Consider the following 22,653-nt stretch of genomic DNA (forward strand, 5'->3'; position numbering starts at 1 on the left):
AATATATTTTTTTTTCTAAGTTGATTGCACTACTGGTTAATTGGTTAATTATTTCTGCATCACTGTATGTTTGAATTCATAATGCTTCAGTGAAGACAAGTCTTCATCCTTGGATTCATATTCTTTGTGAGATATGAATGAAAGCACCTCTGGCATAACCTCTGCCAAACTATCTGTGCTTGTTTCCATACAGATTATCTCTTTTTCAGACATCTCTACTGGTGTTGCAGATTGGCTGTAACTTGCACTGGCAGCAACAGCTAAAGGGTGACATCGATATGTTGTCTCCTGTGAGGAAAAATCTGTCTCTGTTGTTATGCCTTCTGCAGATATTTGGTCATAATCCGTTTCTTGCATTGTTTCCAAATTACTCTCCCCAGACCTGAGGAGACATTCTGTAACAGTTGATTCTGCTCCATGTCCAGCCAGTGTCTGAAACTCATAGCTGCTTACTAGAGAGCAGTTCTTATTTGCTAAGTCACTGAGAAAGAAACCCTCATCAGGTGTTGGTATTTTTTTGTATTGGCAAAAGCTGCCCATGGTTTCCAAATTGGATGTGTTTTACTGCAGATGTCTGTGTTGAGGTCATATTATGAGCAAGTCCCATAGAAGATTCAGCAGTAGATGCACTGACAGATGCACTTCCCCTGCCTGAATCTGTCACACTTGATTGTGCCATCAAGTTATTATAGTCATTGTCAAGCTCATCTTTTGAAAAAGTTCGCATTTAAGTCTATGACAGTGAAAAAATACTGTTTGATCATTCTGTTTAATACTCAGCCTTAAGCTACATGTGCAGTTCAGAAGGATATAGAAGGCCAGATTCCAGCTTGCAGCCAGTTCCTTAGATGTGATCTACATCATCTCCTCGTGTTTTTAGTTCTTTTATCTATGAAATTTCGGTAAGAGAACAAAATTCACAACATAAGCAGCACAAAGGAAAACAAATAACTAGTTGTAAGAACATGTAACTCCATAATTGTGGAACAACAGCACAGAACAGGTAAAACCCACACCCGTTATATTAAAATCCTAAATCACTCACAGGTTTTAATTAATTTCCCGAATGTAAAGCTAACTAAATCTAGCTTTGAGATCGTTATATTGGGAGGCAAACTAGAAAAATTTTACTAAATTCAACCTGACTCTAGTAACTCAGCTTTATTGCAATCTCTACTGATTTCCTGACAGATTATCATGTGGTCTCCAGACATTTCTGCTTTATAAATCAAATGGGCATAAAAAGTTCTAATTCGCGCATCAATAGTTTTGGAAAAGTGTAATTTAGCAATCTGCTTTTTTATTGGTATAAAGTAAACACACACATTTTGCATCTTGTTAGGTTATTTTAAAAATAATCTGAAATTCATGTAGTATAACTGTTGACATAACATCAGTGCCAAGAGAGATAAGTCAAACTTCACAGCATAGTGTGTGCCTGAGTAGTGTTTTTAGAAAAGCAATTAGGCTGTATGCTATATCAGCAGTTATAAAACATTGAAAAACGTATAATACGTTTCGTTTGACCAAACTGCTCTGTACATACTGTACGAATCCACGACAGAAGATATATATTAAAATCTGAAAAAAAAAAATGTACTTGCTGCTATGTTATAAATAGAATATTAACAATTGCTTAAACAGTACATGAAATGCAACTCAAAGTTGCAACTCTGTCATAAACACAGAAGAAAAAAAAAAGGAAAAAATAATGAATTCACTAAACTTGACCAAGGAAAAGAAATAATATCAGACAGGAATGTAAATTAACATCCAAATGTTAAAATCAGCTGAGTAAACCTTTTTAAATACAATTCTAAAGATGTGATTTCCACTGTCACAATAACTTCTCAGTTTATAACAGGAAGATAGAGAGATGTTTTACCTAAGAATCAAGGAAATCCTCAGCCTGCCAGCTTTCCATTTATCTTATTTGCAGATTTGTAGTTTTTGGTGTATAAGTTCTACTCTCTCCCTAGTTCTGAGAAACTGCTGGAGGTGGTTTGAGTCCCACCCAGTTGCTAAGCAACAAATGATCTCTATTGTGTGAACCTTATGTCTCCTCCTGCTAAGACTGAACACGAAATTTGGGCAGAAGTTCTTTACAGGGGTAAAATGTAACTAAAACCAAGGCAACTCACTAAAGCTTTTATATAAAGATTCATTCTCTGGGAAACTCTTAAAATTTCTTGCATGCTAACTTTTAGTAAAACACAATCTTTTAGTTTTAAGTTATCCACAAGTGAGTAGAAGGACTAAAGAGAGAGAGATTCTGCTTTCTGTTCTCAGTTACCGACATGCCTGGATTCTGCGGGGCAACTCCCCCGCAAGTCAGTCACCGCCGAGCTGCTGTTCCCCGGGCTGCTCCGTGCGCCGTGCAGCTCCCGGGGATGCCCGCAGAAGTCTGGCTGGCTCTGCAGAAGTAGCTGTCGGCGTTGCCTCTGTCGCTGAGGTGCCTCTGCCGCCGAGGTGCCTCTGCCGCCTTTTGCCGTGGCTGCCAGCGCCGCCTCCCCCACGGCCGAGCCGGCGCAGCGGCAGCCCCAGCGCGCAGCCCCCAGCCCTGGAGCGCGGCCCCAGCGCCCGCACGCCGGACTCTGGCAGCTGTTTGAGTAATCCTAAAGGGAATTTTTATGCTGTTATGTGTACCCGAGACACTCTAACGGGAGGAAATTCTCCCGGACTCTCACCTCTGGCTTTTAACAGTTACTAACAAACGTATGGCCGCTTCTCCACACACACACAAGCACGGTACCGTTAACAATACAGTGAGCTCACAACAACGTTGGACACACAACACTAACACGAGAGTTAACAAAAATACGGAAAGGCAGTTCTCTAGCCTGCCTCTCCTGTCAACGAGAAGTGGCACTTTTTCGGTGTTGCTCGTTGTGCTAATATAGCATCTTCTAATGCAAGGCACAATAGCTGCTACTTTCTTTCATATGTACCGTACCTGGTTCTGCTTTTTATTTTTTTTTTTTCCGAAAACAGCGTCTGTTGCCATGGCAGCGATTCAGTGGCTTTCTTCCGGGTTGCATGGTGGCTTCAGGCGCCAGCGGTGCAGCGCCATCTAGGGACGCGGAGGCTCCCAGCAGTGTCGGTCCAGTTGACACATGCGCAGTAGCAGGCACAGTGAGGAGCGACAGTGCCGACTGCGCAGCCGCAAGAGAGAGCGGTGCCGCGGGCTCGGCTCCAGCTTCATTCGCCGCCGCTAGTGATGTTCCTGCAGCCCCTACACATCCTGCTGCTGCATGCACGGCGCTAAACGGAGGTGATCTCGCTGCTCCTAAGGGTCCTAGCATTCGCAACTTCGCAGCCGCAGGCACGGGGATCCCCCCTACAGCAGACCGAACGGGGCGGGGACCGGCCGTAGTCCCGCCATCTCCCGACAGAGCTGTTCGAACCTTTATGAGTTCCCGTCGCTCAGAACTTAACTCTTGTAGCGACCCAACTGCCAGACGCCAAAGCAGAGTACACGTTCTAGGGGCTCCTGACCCCGTAGAGATCTCGTCCCAAAACAATTCCTTTATAGCGTCCCTTGTGGACACCTGAAAGGCGGTTCGAGCAGCGGGAAGTAGAGTCCTCGCTCTCACCCATGCCATCAACCCCTTAGGGGCGGTTCCATCAGAAACAGGCTCTCCTAGAGAGAATATATATCGGGGGAGCGTTTCCGCGGCCTCATCCTCTTTGGATGCCGCGGGCCCCATGCTCTCTCCCTCGGTCGACTCACCGGGCCAGGGTGAGATTCCTCTGTACCATGCGCATGGTTTTGTTCCGTGATGCCGGGGACAGCATCACCTCCCACGACTGCTTCCCTCAGCTCCTTCCGTTCGCCTTGCGTCCCTGCAGAACTCGACGAAGTAGGACTCCCTGTTAAATGGGCGCCAGATAACGACGGAGGGGGTCAGACAGAAATGCACTCAAATCAATAGGATTGGCAAAAATGTCCGCTTTATTAGAGCACAGACAGCTCATATGCTGCCTGTGACACACAGACATGTGATTCTTCCCCAGCTTACATTGGATACATAAGGCAAACATACTGTGCTGTACAGTACTAATTGGATATCAGCAGGTGTCCATAAGACTTGTTTTCCTGCCAGAACAACTCCTCCTTCACCTTGGCACAAGGCCTGCAGCCATATTAGTGGCGCAGTATTTTTTTACTCTCTGCACCCAGCCATGCCAAGGTGAAGGTCTCAGAAATGCAACTGAAATTGTTCACACAATTTCTGTCCACCGACATTGTTGGAGACGGGAAGGTCCGGGACAGCCGGGGCTGTAGAGACCATGGGATTGTGGTCGTCTGAAATTCCAGCCAGTGGGAAACACAGAAATAGCCAGGAGATTGAGGAGCCGACGAAAAAAAATAAACTTTTATGGCAATAAAAGGGAGACTTCACTGGACAAACCGCAGTGAGGTGGCTCAGCTCAGTGGAGGTCGCAGCCCCCTTTTAGCCCCTTTGCCCGCAGCGCTGCTCCCTGCCCGTTTCTCCACTGGCTGAGATACTCTGGGCTTACAGGCTTCCCGACACGCCTGCTCTGTGCCCCCCACTACGTCCCGATGAGGTGGCTCGGAAGGCCACTGCCATTTTTCAAAGTGGAGGCCGCTTCAAAAGGGAGGACGTGGCCACCTGAGACCTTCTGTGCTGCTGACTGGGCCCCCTGTCTCTGGGCAAACGGCACCTCTTGGGAACTGACAACTGAGCAACCAGTGACTTGTTGCTTCTCACTGCCAACCGTGACTGCACTACACCCTTTGCAAGAGCACCTTCCTAGTGCTAAGAGTGGAGCTCGGGATGGCGGGAGGAGGAAGCAAGGCAGCCTGTAAGACTAGAAGCGTGGAGCTGAGGAGAGCTGCCTTGAGCCTCTTCAGGGATCTTTTTCCTTCTTGCCTGAAATCCTTTTTTCCCCTCACTCACTGCTCTTGCTGCCCAGCCTCACTTCCTGCAACACCTTCACCCATTTTCAGTCTGGTTCTCTCACTACTTCTTTTAATCCCCAGCTTTTCTCCAGAACAGCCAATTGACATCCACGGAATCACTACGCCCAGAAGCGCCAGGAGAGCTCCACAAGTTCAGAAGTTCAAGTGGGCAGAACCCCTCTTGGACATCCCCTTCCCTGCTTGGAACATCTGATTCCACGGGAGGAGCCAGATGCTGAGCAGTCCCGAAAGCCCTCGTTTTCTAGACAGGAGCTCAACTCCAACAGATCACAGCACAGACCTAAAGCACTTTTGACCCTGAGCGGACAGAACCCCGTTCTTCTTGTCCGCACTTGTCTTCCCATGGAATGGAGAGCCGAAAAAAACCTCTCCAGGGTAGGGCCAGAACTGACAGGTTTACGGCAGAGGCGCAGAAATTGCCCTGTCATTGCCTCCAGGATGATATGCTTGCTCCAGGATCCTTCCATCAGGGAACTTTTGTCGGATTGTTTGGTCAATTTTAGGTCAATTTCTATGGCTTTCAGCAATGTCAGCTTCCAGTGGTGAGAAGTCATGAGAGTAGTCCCCAGAATCGGGTGATGCCCCTTGGTAACAAGACTTTGTGTTTAAGTGGCAAATGTTTTTATTCACCTCCTGGCTTCTGCAGAAGTCTCCTGTTTTTCAAGACTCCTAGACTCCTAGAGCAGTTGGTGTTGGAAGGAAGGGACCTGAAAGCTCATCTGCTTCCAACCACCCCTCTGCCACGGGCAGGGACACCTTCCGCTAGACCAGCTTGCTCCAAGCCGCGTCCAACCTGGCCCTGAACACTTGCAGGGATGGGGCAGCCACAGCTTCTCTGGACAACCTGTGCCAGGGCCCCACCACTCTCCCCGGGAAGGCTTTCTTTCCCATATGCCATCTAAGCCTGCCCTCTGCCAGCGCCAAGCCATTGCCCCTTGGTCTGTCGCTCCAGTCCCTTGGAAACAGTCTCTCTTAGCCAAAGCCTTCTTGGTCCTCCCTGTTGTGTTGCAAAATTTGCAAGCTGATGTTGTGCCAGGTGGCACCAGCCAAGCCCTGAGCCAGGTGCAGGACCTTGCACTTGAGGTCTGAGGTCACTGGGGCTGTTGAGCCTGGAGAAGACTGAGGTCAGATCTCCTGGGGGGCTGCAGCTTCCTGCCAAGGGGCAGCGACCATTTCTGCTCTGTGGGACCAGGGACAGGAGCCGAGGGAACGGCCGGAGCTGTGTCAGCGGAGGCTTAGGTTGGACATTAGGAAAAGGTGCTTTCCCCGGAGGGTGGTCGGGCACTGGAACGGGCTGCCCAGGGCAGTGGTCACGGCCCCAAGGCTGCCAGAGCTCAAGGAGCGTTTGGACAACGCTCTCAGGCATACTGAATCCGAAAAATCGGTCCAAGAAACTGCTCAGAGACTTTTTATCTTTAAGCAGCAAGGTATTTGTTTATTCAACGTTGGGAGCAAGCCAGCTCGCGCTGGACAAACTTGCTCAAAGGCTTCACACAAAATCAGCGTTTTTATACAATCTTCAGATGTGATTAAATGCATATTCAAGTGATTACAACATCTATCAATACATATTAAAAATAGGTGGAGTATAGGCGGAGCTTGGGGAGGTGCTTCTCTTGGCTCCCCATTTCGGAGGGTAGTTCCCATCTTCCTCCATGGGGCAGGGGGCTTCAACTCATCTTCCTCAGCTTGACCCTTCTTCTTTTCCATTGTTCTTGACCCGCTCACTGAAGCTTGGAAAAAACCCTGGCTCCAGGCCTATTTCTCCTATTTAAATGTCTACCTGATCCTGTTGTATTTCTAATTTATCACCTCTAGGCCTATTACCTGTTCCTGTACTGTTCTCTTAAGCTTTGGTCCAGTAAGTAGAACAGAACGAGCACAGATCGTCTTGGATGTTGGTAGCTTGTTAGCAGGCCCAAATCTCTTAGTTAACTCTTTTGGGCCCAGCTTCCTATATCATTCCCCCCTTTTTGTTTAGAATTTACGAATTCCTTCGTCAAGTTCTAATGGATTTTGATAGGTATTCATCACAGCCCACATTATCTGCATCCTTCTAACCATGATGCTTGATTTGCACCATAGCCAAACAATTAGGACCAGTAGTAGAATAATGCCAGCTCCTAATACCAATATTGGATGTATCAAATAGTGAAACACTTGTGATGCTGTAGGGGAGTATCCTGTAAAGATATCCCACCGGTGATGTTCTCCCACTTTTTCCACTTTGGTTAGAACAGTTTTTATGCTCTCAGTGTCATGTTCTACTTGCCAGAGCATTCGTCTAGTCGTTCTGTTTACTTCCTGGACCAGTTTTTCTATATCAGGATGTTTAAGCATTGCTTTAAAAAGATTAATGTTCATTCCTCTCTGCAATTTCGGTACATCATGATACATTGTATAATCAACTTCAATCAGTTGTCTAGTAGTCACTAGAATGATATAATCAAAGTCACAGCCTATTATTTTAGCAAAACAAAAAAATTAATACCACTCACTACTTCATGACAAATACCTATGGTAAAATTAACACAAAAGATTCTAACACATGCACAACCATTTCCTACATAATAGACTTGTGATTGGGTTTTAGTATGGGGAAGCATTTCAAAGGTACACACACTATTGTCAGCATCTAAGCATAAATCTTCATTTTCTACTCCAGCATTTTCACAGATATATCCTAATTGTCCTTTAGGAATACATGCCTCAGTACTGACTGGCTGCCACTTTTTCTTGGTGTGATCCTAACTTGCCCAAACATTATGGTCTATGGGTCTGACAATTACATTTTGGTGTATGGCTCTTAATGTCAGGCTAGGAAAGATGGTCTTTTCTTTAGCTGCACTGATAGTGAGCACATAAACTTCAATTTGTTCATGTTGAGGATTGTAAGTGAAGTTTCCTAACTGCCACCACGCTTGGTAATTTTTCTCAAAGTGTGTAGTAGAACTGTTTCTAGCTATTATTTCTCTTACTTCCTGTGGTAATATTCCTGAAGTTCCTTCTCTTAATATTCCTGCAGCTACAGACTGCACCCACTGTTGAGTTTGGAGACATTGTATTGCAAGTGCAAATCTTTTATGGATGACACCAGCATAGTCAATAATCTTGGTGAAATCTTTTGCAGTGGTTAGCTACTAATGTTAACAATTTAACTGCCAATGATTGTGTTTCTGCCAAAGTGAGCAAAGATGATCTTAAAGGGACTTTGAATTTTCCTAGATCAGATGTGACAGCACTTAGTTTATTCACTAATACTTCTTGATCTATGGTGTTTAATACACTTAATCCTGTGCCAAACCATCCCGTTACATCTCTTTGAATTCTGGTACAAGGGGATCTGGCCATCATCTATACATGCCAGTCTTTAAGGCTTTGTTGAATACAGGGCTGACAATCTTTTTGTATGTTTGATATGTTTACTTAAAGGTGTATTGGAACCCTTTTCAGTGAATATATGGGATCTAACAACAGCTTCTGCTCATTTGAGTGCTTAATTACATATGGTCCAGCATAAGTTAAATTGTGGACACTCTCACAGGCTAAAGAAGGAGTTGTAAAACTGGTGGTGGTCTTAGTCAATGGGGTGGTAGGAGATTTGCTGGTTGGTAATCTCATTGTTATATTTCCTTCCCTGAATGTCCACTGACACATCACAGAAACTGATTTATCTAGAGTGAAGGTGTGCCAACATTGATCAGCCACTAATTACATTTCACAGTAACGTCAGTTCTGGGTGACCATCTAATCCGTGCCTATTAAAACACTTGCATTGTATGGGGTACCAGGATTTTACCAATTATTCAGTACCCTTGTTCCTTGGAGGACTATAACAGATGGATTGTATTGGTTCAGTTCAGATGAATTCAGAATATCTGTATTTATAGCAAATCATAGACTAGAATTCCCATTATAGGCCTGAGACCATAATAATTTTGGGGCAAGAGTTTGATTTAACACTAATGTACTTATCAGTCCAAGGATCAGCATTGAGGAGGCTTGATAGTAGATGATTCCTCTCCCGAGGTCCATGCTTCCTCTGGAACTCTCTTGGCTCGAGAGTAGTGGATCCACGTGGGTTTCTCTTTCACCCGGATCGTGTGGAGGTGGTCATCAGCACCTGCTGGGGTCCATCCCACTTCTCCCGTAGTGGATCTCCTGAAAGATTCTTAACATATACCTGATCACCAGGGTTGGATGGATGTAGCTTACAATCAGGCTGCTTGGGTTGGTGTTCTAACACCACTGTAGCATTTTTCTGCAATTGTTTTCCTACAACCATAACATGATCGTACACATATTGATTACTGGTTTGATCTACAGCTTCACTATTCACAGTTTGCATCATGTAGGGTCTGCCCAAGAGAATTTCAAATGGACTCAGTTTCCCTTTGGATCTTGGCTTGACCCTTAGCTTGATTAAAGCAATAGGTAAAGCTTGATACCAATGAAAATTTGTTTCTTGACATATTTTAGATTCATCTTTTCTACTTGCCCATTTGCTTGGAGTCTGTAGGGCATATGCAGTTGCCAGTTGATTTTTAGTGCTTTACTTATTGCTTGTACAATTCATGCACAAAAGTGTGAACCTCTATCTGAAGAGATGCTCTTAGGCATTCCAAACCATGGTATAATCTCATTCAACAAGACTTTAACCACTCCTTTTGATTCATTTTTTTTCTACATGGGAAAGCTTCAGGCCATCCAGAAAATGTCAGTCAAAACTAAGAGATAACAGGACCCCCCCCTTTTCTTGGGAGCTCAGAGAAATTAATTTGCCAGATTTCACCTGGGAAATGCCCTTTACTTATTGCCCTTTACTTATTGCCCTTTGGTGTATTTTTGTTCCAGTATTTCAGACGAAGTTCCCATTGGGTTGTGACTTGCTCTATTGTGGTAAATAAATTTGGTCCTGCTACTCTAGTCCTTAAATGCTAATAGAGTGAGTCTAAGCCCCAATAGTTTTATCATGTTTTACTTTTACAAATTGCCACACTAATTTTTCTAACAGTATTAACTGACCTGTTTTTAGTTAACCTCATCTATTGTCTAACACCTTACCTTCATTTTCATGTATCCACTTATAATCTGTTTCTTGATATTCTACCTGTTGATCTGTGTCTAGTTCTTCTAGCACTAAAGCTGCTACTGATAGTTCTTTACTTCTTGCAGCAGCTAATTCAGCTTCTGCATCAGCTTTTCTGTTTCTTATTTCCAGGACAGTGTTACCTTTCAGGTGTCCTTGGCAGTGCATAATTGCCACCTGAGAGGGGAGTTGTACAGCTTCTAATAATCATAGAGTTTCTTCAGCATACTTCACAACTTTTCCTTGAAGAGTTAAAAGTCTTCTTTCTTTCCAAATTGCTCCATGAGCGTGAACTATGCCAAAGGCATATTTGGAGTCAGTCCAGGTGTTAATTTGTTTTCCTTCTGCCAATCCTAAAGCTCGAATGAGAGCCATCAGTTCTGCTTTCTGGACTGAGGTTCCTGCAGGCAAAGGATTTGATTTGATTACCTCAGTAGTGGTGGTCACAGCATACCCAGCCATCTTCACACCTTGTCTTATGAAACTGCTGCCATCGGTAAACCAGTCTTCTGCATCCAGGGGTGGTTCTTCTTTAAGGTCCAGGCAGCTGGAGTGCACTGCTTCAATGGTTTCCAGGCAGTCCTGCATGACAGGTGCAGCCGAGATTCTTCCTTCTAGGAATGAAGCTGGGTTAACAATGTTAGTCACCTGAACGGTTATGTCATCAGCCAGGATTACCCGATATTTCAGAAATTGGGAGGGTGACAGCCAATGATTTCCTTTCTGTTCCAGTACTGTAGATGCTGTGTGGGACACTAACACAGTCATTTTCTGTCCCATTGTACATTTCCTGGCTTCTTCTATATTTATGATCATTGTTGCTACTGCCCTTAGGCAGGTGGGCCATCATTTGCTTACTTCAGCCAATTGCTTGGAGAAGTAGGCTGCTGTTCTTTTGTATGGCCCTTGTTGCTGAGCCAGGACCCCCAGAGCCATTCCTTGTCGTTCATGCGAGAACAAACAAAAGGGCTTCGTTACGTCAGGCAAACCCAGCGCCGGAGTCCTTATGAGTTCTCATCTCAGTTGTTTGAAGGCTCCACTTGCTTTGGGGGTCCAGATGAGGTTGCCCTTAGTCATTTTCAGCAGGTCATATAAAGGCTTTGCAATTAGCCCATACTGATATATCTATAAACAACACCAACCTGTCATTCCTAGAAAGGCTTGAAGGTTTCTCACCATCTGTGGTTTCAGTGTCTGGCAGTTTCCTTTCTTGTTGTCCCCAGTGATCATTGTCCTTCAGATACTTTGTAATCCAGGTACACCACTTGTTTCTGCACTGGAAGTGCTTTCTGTTGAGAGACTCGATACTCATTTAAGTCCATAAAGTTTAAGAGGTTTACTGTCCATTGGGCACATTCTTCTTGTTTTTCAGTAACAATCAATAGATCATTCACATATTATAAAAGTACACCCTTTCCCGGTGGTGACTGCCATTGTTCTAATTCTTTTGCTAATTAATTCCCAAAATTGTGGGAATATTTTTGAACCCTTAAGGTAACACTGTCCAAATGAGCTGAGTTTTCCTTCCTGTGGTGGGATTTTCCCACTTGAAGGCAAATATCCTTTGACTTTGCTGTGTTTAGGGAAGGCAGAAAAAGGCATCTCTTAAGTCTAATACTGTGAACCAAATTACACTTTCTTTTAATATTGTTAATAAGGTATATAGGTTTGCAACAGCTGCATGTATGTTTTAGCTATTTTATTTACTGCTCTTAAATCCTGAGCCAACCTATGTGTTCCATTTGTCTTTTTGACTGGTAAAATTGGGGTGTTGCAATCTGATTCACACTCTACAAAACCTTAATTTCAAAAAGTTGTCTATTATTGGCTCAATTCCTCTTCTATCTTCCAGCCTCAGTGCATATTGCTTCCTAACTACTGGGTTTGCTCCTGGCCATAATTCTATTTCAATGGGAGCTGCCCTTTTTGGCTTTCCTGGTGTTTCAATAGCTCAAACTCCTGGGTATACCTGATCTAAAATTTGATTGACATTTGAATTACCCTGGCTTGGCTCCACATAGCTCATTGCTAAACTCAGAGCTGCTATTAATTGTTCTTCCTTTACCTTAAGTTCAATTTTACCTTGTTTGAATTCTATTACAGCTCCCAGATTTTCTAGTAGGTCTCTGCCCAATACGAGTTTGGATAAATTTGGTAAATACAAAACCTGATGCACACCCATTTGTTTTCCAATTTTGAACTTTAGGGGTTTCAAAAGAAAGCTTTTCTGATTGGCCAGTGGCACCCACAACTTAAACATATTTATCACTTTTAGGTATTAATTCAAAACAGAAAATGTAGCCCCGGTATCAATTAGAAAATCTAATTCTTCTTTTTCTTCCCCTAGCTTGATTTTTACCAGCAGGTCCCCTAGCACTGGCCTGCTGGGCCCCCCCTTCACTCAATACTCTGTAAGCAACAACAGCCTCTCCTGTGCCTGTATTTCCACCTGTTAATTCAGGGCATTCTTGCTTCCAGTGTCCCTCTTTTCTGCAATATGCATACTGGTTCTACCCAACCTTGTCTGTCGGGGAGGCAAACCTTACATCTGTTACACAAGGCTCATACATATAACTAACAGTTGCAAAATTGACAAATCTTAATTCTAGGTCTTATCCAAAGTGATGTGCTTATAGTTAATTCTTCAGCACTACCTCTCATATAGCAACTCTTAGCATGATAATACCTTTAACTATGTGCTCCTGGATGTTTCAAGGTAAGCAAGATATATCAGGTACACAATAACAATACTTGGCCAAATACAAACAAAACCAGACCAGAAGACCAGACCAGACCAGAGGGGATATTCCCCTGGGAGAGCGTCCTCTCCCGTGTCCCCTGCGAGACGGCGTCCTGCCTCGACTTACAGGTATCCAGAAACCAGATACAAATACCTTTTATCAATAGGCAGTGTTCTTGTCCAGCCCCCGCAAGAAGCCACCGAAGAAGGGAGCCCCTTCGGGTAAAAAGACTTACCCGAGGGCGCCCAAGGGGGTCCCGTCCTCCAGGGGATTCCGCAGCCGGGTGGAGAAGGTGTCCTGCCGCGGTCGCCAAATGAATCCGAAAAATCGGTCCAAGAAACTGCTCAGAGATTTTTTATCTTTAAGCAGCAAGGTATTTGTTTATTCAACGTTGGGAGCAAGCCAGCTCGCGCTGGACAAACTTGCTCAAAGGCTTCACACAAAATCAGCATTTTTATACAATCTTCAGATGTGATTAAATGCATATTCAAGTGATTACAACATCTATCAATACATATTAAAAATAGGTGGAGTATAGGCGGAGCTTGGGGAGGTGCTTCTCTTGGCTCCCCATTTCGGAGGGTAGTTCCCATCTTCCTCCATGGGGCAGGGGGCTTCAACTCATCTTCCTCAGCTTGACCCTTCTTCTTTTCCACTGTTCTTGACCCGCTTACTAAAGCTTGGAAAAAACCCTGGCTCCAGGCCTATTTCTCCTATTTAAATGTCTACCTGATCTTTGGGCTTGTGTTGTATGAAGGTTTTGTTTGTTTTGCTTTCTCAAGGCTCTTGCAGTGACTGTGTATAAAGAGTTATGTGTTTCTGCAGTTGAAATTGTAACTGGTTGTTTGTTTGCTACTTGTTTAAGTTTGGCTTTCCATGTTGTGTATGGCATATTGTCTAACAGCATTTTAAAATAGTGAGAAGTAAATACTTGATTTGGGGCCCCTCTTATTATTATTCTTACCCTCTGTAACACAAAAGAACTTTTTATAATAGCAGATCATCTGTCAATTAGTAAAGTTGCCCTTCTGTGACTTAGAAAATTAAACATGGTAGTTGATAGCTGTATGTCTGCTGTGTTTTGCAATGCTACCTCTAGGTTGTTGGTTCTGTCAGGAGGTGGATGGTGTTGTCCCAGCTGAAATTCTCGCAGTACAAAACCAACCACTGTCATTGCCAGCAACGCAGTCAGTACACGTGCTGTCCACTTCAACGTTGGTAGCTTTGACTTTGCTGATGGTCTGGGCTTGGGTAGGCAGATGTTCTGTGTGCTTTCCCAGTCTACATCTTCTTCCTCGAGCTGAAGTAGTAGCCGTAGCCATGTTTGCTGTTCTTCCTCTTTTGCAGGATTCAAAACTGCTTGTCCTTTTTCTGGTTCTCTTGTCTCACTGAGTTCAGTTTGCCACAGCTCAGCTAAGCTTTCTAGGGAGTCAATATCTCTTCTTCCTCCTCCATCAGGCCATCTTCGGCATAGAAGCTGTTCTGAGGCTGGTGAGGGCTGTGGGTTGGTTTCTGGGTAGGAGAGCCACAGTGATGCTTTAACTGTTGTGCATTTGTTGTGAGTTGGTTGAACTGGTGGTGACGGAAGAGGCACTTTCACTTCCGCCTCACGGCCGGAGTAAGCTTGCTGCGTCCATGTTGCTGCGTGGTTGTTCTGCAGCGGTCTCATGGCCGCTGCGCAGCCAAAGGGTGTTAGTGGAGCGCCCTGGCTAAAGGGAGCTAGCAGATTCTCTTCTGTGTCCTCTATAGACTCGCTGTCTATTTGTCCGTCACAGTCATCCTCCCCCCTTCCCGGCGAAATGCCTGAACCTGGGGGTGGCGGCTTCACTTCCGGCACACGGCAGGGGCAACATGGCGGTGCCTCCGGTGCCACTCTCCTTCAAGGGGGTGCCAGTGCCCAGCCTGCCCGGGCCCTTTGCTGTGCCCTGCCAGCAGCAGCCTCCCCGTGCTGTGCCCAGGCTGCTCCTTTCAGCTGCGGGCACAGACAGGGCCCAGCTGTGCCTGCTGCTGTCCCATCCTGCGCTCAGCACGAGGGACGGGGCAGCCCAAAGAGAAGCCCCGTTGCTGGAGGGAGCCCAGGCCCTCAGGCACAGGGGATCTCCCAGGGCCTGTGCCAGCCAGGGGCCTTGTGCTGGGCTGTCACAGGCCAGGGCAGGGGCAGCTGGAGAGCCCCTGGCCCAGCCCTGAGTCACGGGCTGAGCCATCAGCTCCTGCAGAGAGAAGGGACCTCACAGGCCCTTCCCCAGATTGAGGGCAGAAATGTTCCTCACAGGAACTGCTGTGTTTATCCTGCTGCATTTGACAGCTGCACTTCTGCCTCTCTCTCACTTGGGCCTTCAAAGAGCTCTCCACGGAAAAGCTTCATTGAGTCCCAGAATACCAGAGGCTGGAAGAGCCCCCTGAGCAGCCCTGCCCTGGCTGTGGCTGGGCTGCAGTTCCCTTTGCCCAGAGCAGCCCCTGTCCTGCTGGGTTGGTGCTCGTGGCTGCAGCGCTGTTGGTCCCAGCCCAAGGTTTTGGCTGTCCCTGGGCAGTGCTGGCCCCGCAGGAAGCGTCTCTGCAACCACCCCCACCCAATGGGCTCTGCTGGGCAAGTGTTTCACAGGGGACATGGCTGGGACGGCTGGGCTGGACTGACCCAAGGGATATTCCATTCCATGGGATGGCATGATCAGCAATAAACTGAGAGAAAGGAAGGCAGAAAGGAAGGTGGGCAGGGGGCAGACGTGGATGTCCTTCATTAATACATTTGTCTTCCAAAGAAACCTCTCCATGGACTGAATTCTTGCCTCCCAGGGGTTTTCTTGGTTTCTGCATGTGGCCTTTGCTTTTTGCTTTCCTCTCTCCAGTTAATCTCCCTTTCTGTTGACCAAGGATTTCTTCACCTGCTTTTCTCCTCTTGTCTGACTGAGGAGGGGAAGGGAGAGAGCAACTTGGCTGTCCCTGGATGGCCAGACAGGTTTAACCACAGTCACCTTGCCCAAAGCTTCTCTTCTAGGCACCCCCAGAAATGTCAGGTGTCCACACCTGAGCTTGGTTATGCCCTGCTCACCCCCTCCCCCAGGGCGGTCAAGTGCAGAACCCACGTGGATCTCTGCAGTGACAGGGGGATGCCAGGAATTATCAGGGTTGGAGGCTGAAGTGAGTTGAACAGGGGACAATTGGGAAAAGCCCCCCACGGGGACTGGCCCAGAGCATGCGCAGTCCCTCAGCACCTTCCCGGCCACAGCTCCTCATTGGCTGCCCGTCCGCTCGGGGTCCCATTGGCTGGCTATTGGCTACACTTGGCTCCATCGCACTCTCCCATTGGCTGGCCCTTTGCGCCACCACGCAGCTTCCCCATTGGCTGCCTCTGGGCAGCTCCCCATTGGCTGCTCCCCGGCAACAGGGCTGCTCTCTTAGCAACAGCACCGACCCTTCAACCTGCACTTTAATTCAACTGGACCAGTTCCAGGGCAACTCCACATCCTCCCCATCCACCGCAGCTTCACATTTTCCCTTAGCAATAGCAGTGGAACATTGGCCCAACAGCAACTTCACCTTTTCCCTTAGCAGAGTTCCAAAGCCTTGGTGCCACAGCCGGGCTGCTGCAGGAGCCGAGCTCCTTGCAAAAGCTCCAGGAGGCACCCATCAAGCCAGCAGAGGCAGGCAGAGGAGCAAACAAGAGAAAAACTTGTTACAATCAAAAAATGGGAGAAGGTGTACCAGGCGGATCTCGCTTGGAGACCGGGGAACCAGCCAAGGGACACTCGGGGCCCATCTCGGTGCCAGGAGACCTTTGCTTGGATCCTGGTGAACGGGCCAGGGGGCATCCAGGGGTCCCACGGCGAGGGGATTTAAGGCCGTGCCCGGGGACTGTGGGGAGCTGTTGCAGGACTGCTGCGGGAGCTGCTGCCACCCCCTTCCCCTGCGGGTTGGGTTCGTTCCTCGGAGGCTACAAGGCGACCAGGGCAGAAGCCCAGCAGAGATCTACCAGCTTGCAAGGCAGCGGCACTTCCTGGTGCTGCTAACTCCTGTCCTGTGCTTTTAACAGTTCCCCTTAGCTTGTCCCACTGCCCTATCTCCCTTCTTTCTCTCTGCTCTTTTGTGTTCCAAAACAAAGTGGAATTCTCGTTTTGGGATCCAGCATCTGGCCTCGTTTGTGCCTTAACCTGGCTTATGGGAGTGTTTTAGAACCTGGTTCCCCTCTGCATCGAAGCGGATCGGAACAGCTGGGGTCCCCAAATGGAGAAGGAGGGGGGTGGGACCCACAAAACTGAGAGAAAGGGGGAGGTAGGACTCCCAGATTTAGTGGGAGCAACTGGGGCAGCTGGAGTTTGGGGGTCTGATGGGAAAGGGGTGGGAGAGGGGGGAAAAGGGACGAGCTTTGCATCGTCAAAGTGAGTGAGAAGGGGCTGAGACCTTGAACTGAGCAGGGTGGGGGAGGGGGCCACCCCCAAACCGAGCTGTGGGGGGAGCAGGGGATTGCAGGGAGGGTGGGAAACAGGTGGGACAGTGAGGGAAAGGGTGAGAAAGGGCATAGGGGGTCCCATGGGGGTCCTGTAGCAGGATGCTCTGCCTGGAACGGGGTAAAACAACTCCAACAAGGCCCTGTTTGCAAAACCCCCGGCAGGAAATGAAGAAGGGGAGTCACGCTGCTTTTGGGTTGAATAATGCTGAAACCAGCCTGACTCCTCAATTCCAAAGGGAAACATCCTGAGAGAGAGGGGAAGATGTGGCAGAGCTGGGAAAATCCCCGGGCAAAGGAACAAACAGGTGACACCCCTGAGAACTTCTCCAAGGCTGCTGGGCTGGCACAGCCTGGACACACCTGACTGACAGTCCAGCACTTTATACGAGAAAAGCCCCACATTTTAAGGACAGGGTCTTGTGACGTGTCCCATCAGACCCCCAGGGATGGACAGGGACTCCCCCAGTGTGGATCCAACCCCCCTGAGCTCCAGGGAATCCCTCCAAGCCTCATGTGATGGGGGACACAAAGGGACCCCTCGACCTTCTGTCCCACCTCCCTCTTCCACCCTCTCCTTCCTCTTTCCCAACGTCCCCCCAATCTCCAGACCCTCCGTGCTCAACCGGGGGCTCCCAACCCCTCCCACTTAGGCTGGGGGTCGCAACCCCCCTCACACTCAGTTTTGGGGATCCCACCCCTTTTCCCTTCTCTCCCACCCCTTTCTGATCATCCCGTCAAACCACAGCTTCCCCGTGCTCTGCTCTGGGGGTCCCACCCCCTCAACCGCTCAGCTGAAGGGGTCTCACCCCCTTTTCCCACCTTTTCTCCCCTTTCCCCTCCCTTTTCCCTGTCACCCCCTGTTGCCGGTGGCAGTGGAAGGCTTAGACAAAGTTCATTAAAGAAGTCCTGCCCTTGAGTCCCGAGGTGCAGAAAGGACTCCCTGGCTTTCTAAACTCCTGCTCAGAGAGGAGCCTGGGGGCAGCTGGATCCAATCTCAGCCCCGGATTATGCCAAGGGTTGGAATTTAAGGAATTACAGAGCTGTGATTGAACCACTTTTGTCCTGCAGGTTTTAATGATGGAAAATCAGATATACTGATATAAAATGAACTATTCATTATCACAGATGAACAGAGAAAAGATTTTAATCAGAATTATTTACTACACAATCTAAACACTAAAACTACCAGTAGTACAGGATAAGTACAACATAATTGAAGGAATTATACTAAAGCTGGCAAAAAATGAATAACTATTAAGTTGACATTTGATGTAACTCCCCCAGACCAAGGCTCCTGGGGAGATCTCTTTTGCTCACCCTCGAGGACTGACCTTGGGGGGGGTTCCCCAGCCAAGGGGGGAATCTCCAACCATACACCCCAAGAAGGGTTATGTTGGAAGAACCTGCCCCTGGGAAAGGGGACTGGAACTTTATAGTATAAAGTGATGGACTGACAGCCCTTGGACTCCAGGGGTTGCCTCACCATCAGGATGTTAATTCAGGGTTGAACCCAGACTGGTTCCAACATCTCCTGGCCTGGCCTGGGCCCCTCTCAGCCCAGCACTGATACATTTGCAAATAGGGCATTGTCTTGGTCCCATTCCAGGGGGGAATGTCCTGCCACAGTGTCCCAGTGTGCCTGTAATTCCATCAGGCCCTGCAGTGTCACAATGGTCCCTTGATTCCACAACTTCCCAAATGTTTCCAGGTTCCTTTGGTTCCATGAGGCCCCCATGTCACAAAGGCCCCTGGATTCCAGGAGTTTCCACAGTGTCTCAGGGTCCCTTTTTTCCAGGAGGCCCTGCAGGCTCCCAATTGTCCCTTGATTGCAGGAGGTTCCCAAATGTCTCAGGGTTCTTTGGTTCCAGGAGGCCCTGCAGTGTCACCTTGGCCCCTTCATTCCATGCAGGCCCAGGCAGAGGAACCCCAGCACGGAGCCCCCGACCCCCGTCAGCATCTTGGGGGGCGGCGTCCAACGGCAGCTCAGGGTGGGGGGGCAGCTGGGGGCAACTGGGATATACTGGGAGAGACCAGGGCTGACTGGGGTCATCCTGGGACTGACTGGGATCATCCTGGGACTGACTGGGATCATCCTGGGACTGACTGGGCCCTGTGGAACACCCTGAAAGTTCTGGAGGGGCTGTTTTAAGTGAGCTCTGGAAAACTGTCCTGGCTGTGCAGGGCAGGAAATGCTGATGTTCTGCAGGCCCCCAGCTCTGCTCTCTGGCTCCTGGTTTCCCTCGTGCTGGGCAGTTGGAGCCCAGGCAGGGGCAGCCCTACAGGAGGTTGTGGTGCTGCAGGGCCCAGGGGCTGCACCCCGAGGAGCTCCTGCCCCAGGGGCTCAGGGACCTGGCAGTCTGTGCTGCTGGGGGCAGGATCGTGCCCCAGGCTGTGGCTCCTGGGTGCAGAGGAGGAAGGAGAAGCACAGCTTTGGTCCCCACTCTTGTGGCCGGAGGTGCAATAGGCTGGGCTGGGGGTGGTGGCCTGGCTGGTCTCTCTTTGGCCTCGGTTGTGGGGTCTGCAGGGCCAAGTTTTGCCCTGCCCTGTTTGCAGCCTGGTGCTGACCCACTGCTGGGGCCCCCGGGCAGGTGGGTGTTTCTGCCCTGGGCTGTTCTCACTCACACCACATGTATGTGAGGGGGCACTAAGGTGTGTTCTCCTGCCCTGGGACAAATAGCTCTCATTAAAATTTCGGAGATGGCCAAATAAGTGAAACAAAGAACTTTATTAACAGCGTTGGGTGCACCCAACTCGTGACCAGGTTCCAGCACCCCCAGGATGGGAGGGACGAGCCCTTTTAAGAGCCTTCGATTTGCAGAACCACTCCCTCGCTCCTCCCATGCCAGGCCTCGCTCTTTTCTTCCTTCACAGGCCATCTTTGCTTGCTGCTGCAGTCCCTTGGTTGTCCCCATCCCCCTGTCAGGTTGTTTCCCTGCCCCGGCCGCACGGTCCCTTGGCAGTGAGCCCAGGCTGCTCCCACCACCTCACGTTCTTCCCGGCTCACCTTGGCACTGCAGCAGTGAGGAAGCAGAACTGTCAGGAGCAGTAGGCAACAATGAGCAGCAATGGGCAACCCCAACAGAGCTGTGTGGAGCAGCAGGTAGGCAGGACTGTAAGCAGCAGCAATCAGGAACTTTAAGCAGAACCACAAGCAGCCCACCAGTCCCTGACCACAAAATGGCTCCTCAGCTTTCCAAACAAAATGGCCCCCAAGTGTCTGCGCACGAGGCAGCCCTGGAAACCCCTGCTTGTGATAAAACCTCCTCCCTGGAGCACAAACCGGGCCATTTGCAGTGGGACCTGCTGGGGGACCTGCCCTGGTCCCCGTGGCTCTGCTCTCTGGGGACAGGGAGCCTTTGGGGACTCTCTCACAAGCCACCCCCACTCATGTCCTGCTGGTCACCCAGGTGGCCCTGGCAGTGCTTGGGAACATGACTGGGATGGGGGGTGTGCCCACCCGTGCCAGCAGGGAAGGGCACAAGTTCCAGGGGGGATGTCCAGGGAGACAGGACACTGCAGAGGAAGGGCCCGGGGGGTGCAGAGTGACAATAGAGAGGGGAGGGCGGATCTTTGGCATCCCCTCCTCTGCTTGCTTCAGGCTTCAAGAAGACACCACAAGGAGAAATCACATGGAGAAATATTTATTGATCAAAGACTATTAAAAGCCTCAGAAACAGGGGGGAAAACGTCCTTCCTGGGGGACACCAGTCCAAGGAAACTCCTGGTTTCTGTCCAGGCAGGAGCAGGTGCCCGTGGGCTCCAGGGGGTCAATGCAGATAAAATCACTGGGGGGGCTCCTTCAGCAGCAGCATTTAATGCATTTGGACAGGCCAGGGACCATCTCCATGTCCTGCACAGAAGGGCTTCACCCTCCTCAGGATCCCTGAGTGACACAATGACACCAAAACCCAGGAATGACAGAGCAGCTGCACCGAAAAACTTGGATTTTTCCTTTTTCAAATGTCATTTAACTCACTAAATACATCTCTTGCCTAGGAATGGTACAGCACAGTCAGGCACATAAAGAATTTGAAGGGCCAACACCCATTTACCAATTCCAAATTTTAATGGTTGAAAGAAAGGCCCATTTTCCTTTTGCCCTGTGCCACCAACAACAGGAATCGTTTCTGACTAAATTGTCCTTTCCTCCTCTTTCAAACCCAACACGCCACTCCAGGATCTCCCAAGAAATCCATGTTCTCCCTCCCCAGTGTCCATGGAGCAGAGGTTCAGCTGGGGATGACACCTCTGGGCCCCCACACACCTTCCAAGGGCAGGAGCCTTCCTGCCTGGCCGGGAGCCCTGGGGGGAGTCCAGGCTGTGGCAGCTCCTGTTTGTCCCTTCCCCACGCACATTCCAAATCCCTGCTCTCACACTAAACCCTCCAAAGCTTTCCAAACCCAAATCCTTTCCTCTGCTCCTCTCTCACTGGGACCATTTCTGCCTCCTTCCCCTGCAGTTGGAGGAACCTCCCCAGCTGCTGCTGCTCCCTGGCATCAAACCACACCTTCCCAAACCCTGACTATTGCTCAGTTCAAAGAACAAATCTAGAGATTTCAGTTCACTTCTCTTTTCTCTGACAAAACAACAGCAACTGAAAAACCGTATTATAATCCACAAACTGAATCTCTAATTCACTAATCACTAATTGAATATCGGCACAATTAACACAAATCCAACCCTTACAAACACCAAAGCTGACACTAAAGAATGCTCTGAACACACAATCCCAGCTTAACAGCTGCTGTGGCAATTTACCTTCCTTCAAATATTTAATGTGCACCAAATGCTTTAAAATGCACACAGGAACAAACTATTGCATTTAACACTCTACAGCAAGTGAATTTTCCTTTTTTATATCTATTATGGGCATCCCCGAGTCAGACAGGATTCTAATACTATAACACACACTCCCAGTAACACACACTCCCCAAACACTTCACTTTCTCCAGCACTGACCATTGGGTTTGACAAACACAGTTCCCTGAGCAAAGCCCTCCCCAAAGCAGCTCTATGGGCAAGAGCTCTGTGTGTGACTGATCTGTGGGCAAAGCACACGGGGGGCCTGGAACCCACCCCCTGACCCACACCTGGGGCCTGGAACCCACCCCCTGACCCACACCTGGGGCCTGGAACCCACCCCCTGACCCACACCTGGGGCCTGGAACCCACCCCCTGACCCACACCTGGGGCCTGGAACCCACCCCCTGAACCACACCTGGGGCCTGGAACCCACCCCCTGACCCACACCTGGGGCCTGGAACCCACCCCCTGACCCACACCTGGGGCCTGGAACCCACCCCCCTGAACCACACCTGGGGCCTGGAACCCACCCCCTGACCCACACCTGGGGCCTGGAACCCACCCCTTTCACTCAGTCAGTAGGGATTTCTTCTCATAAGCCAAATATCACACTCCTCCTTTTACAGTT

The 22,653-nt window shown here is 48.7% G+C and overlaps 1 long non-coding RNA gene across 1 annotated transcript; it reads right to left on the reverse strand.

Moving 5' to 3' along the window:
- Positions 1–750: 750 nt before the first annotated feature.
- On the reverse strand, positions 751–2,975 carry LOC135404400 (uncharacterized). The gene is made up of 2 exons (XR_010425660.1): positions 1,886–2,975; positions 751–889 (listed from the first exon to the last, which is right to left on the reverse strand). It is a non-coding gene; the product is annotated as an uncharacterized LOC135404400 (long non-coding RNA).
- Between the last annotated feature and the right edge of the window lie 19,678 nt (positions 2,976–22,653).

Source organism: Pseudopipra pipra, chromosome W (genome assembly GCF_036250125.1).
Source record: "Pseudopipra pipra isolate bDixPip1 chromosome W, bDixPip1.hap1, whole genome shotgun sequence".
Lineage (NCBI taxonomy): Eukaryota > Metazoa > Chordata > Aves > Passeriformes > Pipridae > Pseudopipra > Pseudopipra pipra.